Raw genomic sequence first — 8803 nt, 5'->3', positions numbered from 1 at the left:
CAAAAAGGAGAAAGGGCCAAAGAACCACTAGGGCTAGTTCCTTATGATGTATATGGACTGCTGAATGTTCAAGCGATGGGTGATTATGAGTACTTCATCACTTTCATTGACGAATACTCAAGATACTCATGTCTTTACCTAATGCATAGGAAATTAGAAACTTTTTAACAAGTTTAAAGAATTCCTTGCAATGGCTTGAAACCAGTTAGGAAAGACTATAAAGATCTTGCGATTTGATAAGGATGGAGAATATTTAGATATGAATTTCCAAGATCATTTCATTGAATTTGGGATATTGTCTTAACTCTCCGCTCTAGGGTCCCCGCAACAAAATGGTGCTGCTGAGCGTCGCAGTCACACATTAATGGAAATAGTTTTGTCTATGATTTGCTATTCGAATCTATCGAGTTCTTTCTGGGGTCATGCCATAGAGATCGCAAACAACATTCTAAATGTTGTGTTGTCGAAAACTATCCCCAGAACACCTTTAGAACAATGGAATGGTTGTGAACCTAGTTTTTGTCATTTATAGCATCTAGGGGTGTCCCACTCACATCCTAAGGAAAAAGGAAGGAAAGCTAGAATCGCGAACTAAAGTTTGCATGTTTGTTGGCTTTCCAAAAGGTACACGGGGTCGTTTCTTTTATAGTCCAAAAAGACAAGAAAGTTTTTGTTTCTAAAAATACTACTTTTCTAGAGAATGACTATGTACAAAATTTCAATCCTCGAAGCAAAGTAGTATTAGAGGAAATGCAATAAGATTTGACTATCCTATTGTTCCTACTCCACTGTCGTGAGTCGATGGAAATGAAGATATTCCTACTATTACTCTTCAATTGACGTAAGTCAAATTGAATGAGGAAGATGAAGAAACCACAATTCTAAGTCTGATAGTTGCAGAGCCTCGTCATAGTGGGAGGGTTTTTCGAAACTCGATTCGCTATGGTTTGGACGGTGAAACCAACATGGTAGTTGGAGACACAAGTGACGATGATCCATTGTCTTTCAAACATGCAATGGGTTGTTCTAAAAAGGAACTTTGGCTTGAAGCCATGAAACAAGAAATGGGTCCATGTACTCTAACCCCGTCTGGGATCTTATAGATGCACCTAGTGACTATAGGGCTATTGGGTGCAATTGGATCTACAAGAAGAAGATAGGAGATGATGAAAAGGTCAAGACATATAAGGCTCGACTCGTGGCAAAGGGTTATACCCAAAGAGAAGGAGTTGACTATGAGGAAACTATTTTTGCATGTTGCCATGTTAAAATCCATTCGCATACTCTTATCCATTGTCACAACTCTTGATTATGAGATTTTTCAAATGGACATCAAGACATCGTTTCTTAACGAGAATCTTGTCGAGACCATTTATATGGATCAACAAGAAGGGTTTAAAGCAGCTGGACAAGAAAAGAAAGTTTGCAAGCTTAATAGGTTAATCTATGGACTTAAGCAAGCTTCATGTTCCTAGAACCTAAGGTTTAATGAGATCATTAAAGCATATGGCTTTGAGCAAAATTTTGATGAGCCTTACTTTGACCAACTAAAGGCGAGTGACATTGTGGTATTCTTAATTCTGTATGTAGATGATATCTTGCTCAAGGGAAACAATGTCAAGAAATTGTCAGACGAAAAGAACTGGTTGGGATCTCAATTCCAGAAGGATTTGGGTGAAGCAAGTTATGTTCTTGGTATCTAGATCATTCAAGATAGAAAGAACATACTCTTGGCTCTATCTCAAGAACCATACGTAGATAAGGTGCTTGAGTGTTTCTCTATGAAAAAATCCAAGAAAGGACATTTTCCATCCTGACATGGAATTCGTCTTTTAAAGAAGCGGTCTCCACAAACTTTTGAAGATGAAGATGAGATGATACAAATTCCTTATGCATCCGCTATTGGAAGTCTAATGTATGCAATATTGTGCACTAGACTAGACATCTACCATGTAGTGAAAATTGTGAGTAGGTACTAGTTAAACTGTGGAAGGGAACATTGGGTAGCAGCTAAACGCATTCTGAAATATCTTCAACAAACTAGAGACTATATGCTAGTCTATTCGGGTGGATATTTGAACCCGTTAGGCTACACTGATTCTGATTTTCAGACTGATGTCGATGATAGGAAGTCTACTTCTGGAATGGTGTTTACTCTTTGGGATGGAGCTATAATATGGGGAAGGGTTAAACATTCCGCAATTTCATATTCCACCATGGAGGCCGAGTACATAGCTGCATCTGAGGCAGCTAAGGAAATAGTATGGGTGAGGAAGTTCTATACAGATCTTAGTGTTATTCCATAAATTGATGAACTCCTCATTTTGTATTGTGACAATAACGGGGCGATATCCAATTCGAAAGAACCTTAGAGCCACAAGAAGGGTAAGCATATAGAGAGTAATTACCATATCATCTAGTAATATGTGGCAAGGGGCGATGTAAAGGTAATGAAGATAGCATCGGAGGACATTCTGGCTGATCCTTTTACAAAGACATTGGCATAAAGAAATTTTGTGAAGCATATAGCGGGAATGGGTTTACACTCTTCTAGTCACCGCTCTCTCTTCTTCTCCTCTATATCTCTATCTCATGTGTTGAAAAAATTTCCCACACTAGTTAGGCTTGATCAAATATTGGTGAGGAATATTGTGGTTATGTTTTGTAAAGTAGTTTCAGTTCTTGGAAATTTCTAGCAATCAGAAAGGACAAAAGGATAGAGAATTGAAAGGGTGGACTGTCATTAATTCGCTGCATACGAGTAAGTAATTTACTTGATCTCTATTTTATAGTTTATTTCATTAGAAACATGTTCTATGATTGCTATTTATGTTTTGATTAAATGAGAAATCATATGATAATAAACAAGATCCATTATGTTTTCCAACAGGGATATTCATGTGATGGAATGTTCAAACTTTGTACCTTTATTGATGATTTGAACAATAAAGCTTTTAGTTCTTCTTGTTATATTCATGACTCAAATTCTATTACTTTATGGCATGTTCGACTTGCACATATTGGTTTTAGTATAATTAAAAGAGCAATTAAATGTGGATTAATTAATTGTGATAATGTCGAGTATGATAATTTTGAGCTATGTGTAAAATCTAAAATGGTTAAGATTTTTTTTAGTGATGATATAAATTATAACTTGTTAGATTTGATACATAATGATTCATGTGAACTAAATGGTATGTTGACTAGAGGAGGAAGAATATATTTTATTACTTTCATAGATGATTAGTCTAGGTTCACATATGTTTATTTGCTTAAGAATAAATATGAAGCATTTAATGTGTTTAAAACATATAAAGCAGAAGTTGAAAATTAATTGGAAAGGAAAATAAAAGTACTTAGAAGTGATAAGGGTGATGAATATTTTTTAAATGATTTCAACTTGAAACGATCAATACTATGCTATTGCATTCAAAATTAAGTTTTACTTTGTGGGGGTGAAGCCTTGTTATCTGCATGTCATATCTTGAATCGTATTCCTACGAAGAAAAATAATATTTCTGCATATCAGTTATGGAAAGTGTTATCCCCAAAATTTCAGTTCGATGACGTGAACAGTTGTACATCCGAGGGAGGTTGGGAACAGATGGAAGTCGTTGTATATGCGTTTCAAGAAGCAGCAACCCCCAATCTTTGAGGGTGGACCGGATCCATTGAAAATTGAGCAATGGCTAACCATGATTACTACAATTCTGGATTTCATGAGAGTAGAGGGGCATGATAGAGTGGCCTCTGCCACTTATATGTTGAGAGAGGATGCCTGCATCTGGTGGGAAGTTGCATCGCAGACCAGGGATGTTACTGCTTTGAGTTAGGAAGGTTTCAGAGATTTGTTCAGTCAGAAATACTACAATGTTGCCGTCAGGGCAGCAAAAGTTAATGAGTTCGTGGGTTTGGTGCAAGGCAATATGACCGTTACTGAATATGCCCTAAAATTTGATAGACTTGTGAAATTTGCACCAGATCTTGTGCCTACTGATGCTGCTAGGCAAGATAGATTTATCAGGGGGCTTAATGCTATGATAGCCCGGGATGTTAGGATTACAATGGTACCTGGAGGAACAACTTATGCCCAGGCCATTGAGAAGGCTCTTACCGCTGAGGAAGCGGAGAATAATATTTAGAAAGAAAGTGCGGTGAGACGCGAGGGCCACAGAGTGGTGCCTTCTTATTTAGGGGCAGGTAGGGGCGGAGGCCTCAGTGACTTCAAGAGAAAGACTCCTGACACTTCGACCGCTGCTGTTCCTGATAGGAGGGGTCGGGGTGGACAGGGTGGCCGTCAGGGTGGCGGCGAGGCATGGCGAACCTATCCGGAGTGCCCGAGGTGTAGAAGACGCCATCTGGGTGAGTGTCGGGCGAAGGCTTGTTTTGTGTGCGGAACAGTGTGGCATCTCAGGAAAGATTGCCCAACAGTGAAGAAAGGTGAAGCAGGAAAGGTGGATAGCTTGACTCTAGCTCGAGTATTCACCTTGACTGCCCAGGCCATACCGAGAAGCCGCCACTACATCTTAGCCAACAACGTAGTGGGAGAGAGCAGGTCCCGCATAGTAAGCCCTCCGAAAAATCAAAGAGTACGAAGTTTGATCGGCTAGAAGGACATGCTTCCCGGAAGGATCTAAGGGACGTCATCAGCAACAAGAGGAAGACCGCCCAGGTCGAAGGGCAAGATCTTACCCACCCTGGAAATCAAGTAGAAATACTTGATGACAATGCACTAGATGGGAATGCCTGACCAGGAGGTCAAAACAATGAAACATCATCAGTTACACCGGTCATTCAAGCCAAACTTGACGCACTAGCGGCTACAATGCAAAGTTTGGCTAAGTGACTTACCAAGTTGAATGACATCGACCATAGGAATGACAACCCTTTCGGTATACTTGAACAGTGTTCAACTAGTCAGTAAACTGGGCAGTTTTCAACTGGTCTGTATATTCTCGCAAAAATCAACTGGTCAGTCAAATCGAGCAGTGTTCAACTGGTTGGTAGATCAAGTAGTGTTCAACTGATCAGTAAATTTGAAAAGTTGTCAACTGGTTAGTAAAAACGGTGCAGTGTTCAACTGGCCGATATTCACCTGGTCGGACAAACTGACAACAATTGGGCAGTGTTCAACTGCTCATAAATTCTCCATATTCTCTATGTGTTTCATGAGTAATTAACCATCAATCACTTGGGAGCACATAGGTATACTGGTATATAATTTATCTTTCTATAATTCAGGGGTTAAAGATCGAAAGTTCCTGGTCGATGATTTGGTCCTGAGAAAGGTGTTCATCAAAGACCCAGCAGCTGGAGTGCTAGGACCAAATTGGGAAAGACTTTATCAGATCAAGAAAGTTTTGCCTCCTGGCACTTACAACAAACTTTATTGGCTGAAGGGAACCTGATCAAAAACCACTGGAATGGCGAGCGTCTATGGATATATTATCACTAAATACTGCTTTCAGAGTGGTAGCTTTAATTTCAAGTTGTTTAACTTGTTATTTACGTTTGGTTTACCAGTCATTTATTTTTGAACAAGTTTTGTTGTTTAAGACTCGTTATTAGACACGTTTTGTCCTTTTTTAATTTACAAGTAATAAAAGAGACTACGCGCAACGTGGTCGATTCTTGCTACAAATATGCATGTGTGTTAATTTTTTGAACAATGTTCAACTGGTCGGTAAAATCGGATAGTGTTCAACTGCTCGGTACGTTCAAGAAGTGTTCAACTGCTCAAATATTTTCCATATATTCTATGTGTTTCACGAGTAATTAACTACTCAAACATATTCGGTCAAGTACAAGTGACTAAGGATCTTTCAACCCTCGATCACTTGGGGGGCACATGGGGTATACTGTTATATAATTTAACACAAGCAATAAGAGCACGAGTTAAGATATTTGTTTTTAGGCTGACTTGTAAATTTTCGAAGTCAAAAAAGGCCATTAAGCTAACTAAGCTTAAGTAACTAGGAATTTTTCAAAATTTCAAGTTAAAAGCAAATATTCGTGTGACAATAAACATTATGCTCATAAAATGTTAGAGAAATAAGAGTGTTAGAAAATATACTTAGTAGGGACTTATGAAATGTCTATAATTTCTAAGTTAGAAAACTAAGTACTCATGCGATAATATAAGGCATACATCAGAGTGACTTTACTATTCACAAAAAAATTATAATGTTTTAAGTCTAAAAAGACTTAGAATGTTTCAAGTTATCAAAGAAAAGTAAAGTATAAATGCCAATAGCTCGGCCGTATGAGAAAAATATCAAGGCTGCTAAGCAGCAATTATTTTCAAAAAAGTATAAGAAAAAAAAGTGTAAACTACTGGCCAGGTACAACGTTTTGCTGGTCAGGTGCAAAGTTTCCCTGGTTGGGAGAATAGATACAACTTCTTTGGTTGGCTGAGCATGCATCACTGGTCAAGTAGGAAACTCTGTGGTTGGATAGGATGCTCTCTGGTCGGCTAAGAGTGTCTACTGGTTGGGTAAACTAGTCTATGGCTAGTCAATACCATCGTCAACATCCAGAACCTCCTCTGGTCGGAATGATAGAGCAGCAGAAGCAGGCACAATGCTAGCTAGAAGAGTTGCCTCCTCAGTGGCCTTGGCTTTGCATTTGGTGAGCTCTTCGGCCTTTGCTTCTTCAGAGAGAAATTTGAGGTTGAGAGGCTTGTTTAACTTCCATTTCTGATAGAAGCAGTTGAAGCAGATTTCTTCATAACGAGCCAGATCAACTTCCTTTTCCTGTTTCAGCTCTTCATTCTCTTGAGTCTTTTTCTCCAGGTGGTCGGTCAATGTCTTATTGGCCTGGATTTCCTTGTTGTTCTCATCAACCAGCTCCTTCAATGATCTATCTCGGTCAACAATTGTTTTCTCAGCCTACTCAGTCTTTTCTTGGAGATCTTTCTTAGACTTAGTCAAGCTTTCAATCTTTGCCTGGGCTTCCACCAATTGATCATTTAAGACCTTGACCAGCTCCTTATAGTCGATTGCTCGACGTTGAGCATGACTAATAGTAATGAGTCCCTGGAGTAAATAACCGGAAAAGTATTCAGAATAAAAACAATCAATAAGAAAGTGAGTGTTTCTGATAAGGTGTTTACACTCATAATTTGAGCAAGGCCTTTGTGAAGGAAAACTTCAACGCTTTGTCGGGGTAGAGTCTCAAAGGTATGAGTTGTCATTGAGTGGTGAAGAGTATGGTCTAGTAACTTTTTTCCATACTCACCAACAATGTGAAGGCGCTCACTTAAGCAGGTTGACCGAGTAGTTTGTAGGCTGGCAGAAGAGGGAAGTGACGGAGGAGTCAAGCATGGGATAGTGACTGATTGATGAGATGGTCTCCCCTGGCTAGGTGGTGTAGTCCTCATGACCTTGCTTGGCGTAGTCAAACTGCTACCTTCATCAGTTTTTCTCTTTTGGGAAGAGGTAGTGTTTAACTGCTTAAACATGTCTGGATCTACAAAAAAGTAAAGCAAAGGTACGGTCAGTGAAAATGAGAAATAAATATAGGTGAATGAAAAGTTTTACTGTGACCACATGACTCTACAAACTTTCATCATAATCATTCTCAAAATGTAATTATGGTCACTGTTAGTAAAACGTGAGTTCAGAATTTCATCAAAAATCTCATCCTCGTCTTCTGATGATGAGGTGTCTTCTCTAAGAAGCTCAATACTTTTACCTTTGCCAGACCTAATAGGGAAGGTAGGTCGGTGAGACTTTTCAAGAAGTGGCTCTCTAATGATGAGACCACATAGTTGGCGTGGTTGAGGAGATGGTTCAGGAGAAAACTGGTCAGTCACTACTTCGGTATCGGCATTAGACTGATCAGTCAAATTTGCTTCATCAGTAGTGCTGCCCATAACAATGTCTTGGTTGTTATGTAACAACCCCGCCAATTGAAGATTCTCCAAGGTGACCAACTGCTTAGCATCCTTCTCCTCAATGGGCATGTTAGCAAGATCCTCTGCCTGGGAATGCATTTCCCTGGTTGGGAGAGGTTGATCAAAAGGGCCTGCATGCGTAAAAGCCAGGTTGTTGGCTTTGATGTTAGGAGTAAGAAAGTATTCCGTATAATACTTTCCAGGATTTGATTTGTGGGCAATGCCATGAAGGTACTTAAACCCTTTTTGCCTATGAAAGAGTTGGAAAAACCTGTATTCTTGTGGCTGGGGTTAGTCCTAAGATCGAACAAATAGTGTACCTCATGAGGGGTAGGTGGGTTCCAACCATGGAAGTGGTAGAGAATGTGTAAGGAAGACAGGGCTTGTATCTCATTTTGAGCAATCTGGAAGGGGGAAACATTAAAGTAATTCGCTATCGACCTAAAGAAAGGATACAAAGGGATGGTAGCTCCCGCATAAATGTGATACCTAGACCAGGCATAATAGGCACCACCAGGATTATTGGCTCTCTGGTATGGGTGTGGCCATACCACATTCACTCCTTCAAGACCCAAAGTATGAATATGTTTATCAAACATTTTGGAGTTTAGCTTAGAAGCCTTAGCTACGAACCATGAAGGCATGCGATCTTCTTCTTTCCTCGGTTTGAGTGTAGCACTTTTTTGGATTTCTGTGACAAAAGTCTCAGTAACCTTTCTCTTGGGTTCACTAGTTTTTCAAGCTTGGTGAGGAGTCTTTGAAGAGGCTTCAGTCTCAACTTCTTCTAATAAATTTTCTCCCACAAAGGGCACTCGTTCTCTCCTTTGAATCAAAATTCAATCAAGTAGAAATTTATAAGCCTTAATTTAATAAACTCCACATTTTTTTTATTTGTTTGATAGTGAAAAA

The sequence above is a fragment of the Humulus lupulus genome, chromosome 2 (genome assembly GCF_963169125.1).
Source record: "Humulus lupulus chromosome 2, drHumLupu1.1, whole genome shotgun sequence".
Taxonomy (NCBI): Eukaryota; Viridiplantae; Streptophyta; class Magnoliopsida; order Rosales; family Cannabaceae; genus Humulus; species Humulus lupulus.
This window is presented reverse-complemented; position numbering follows the sequence as displayed.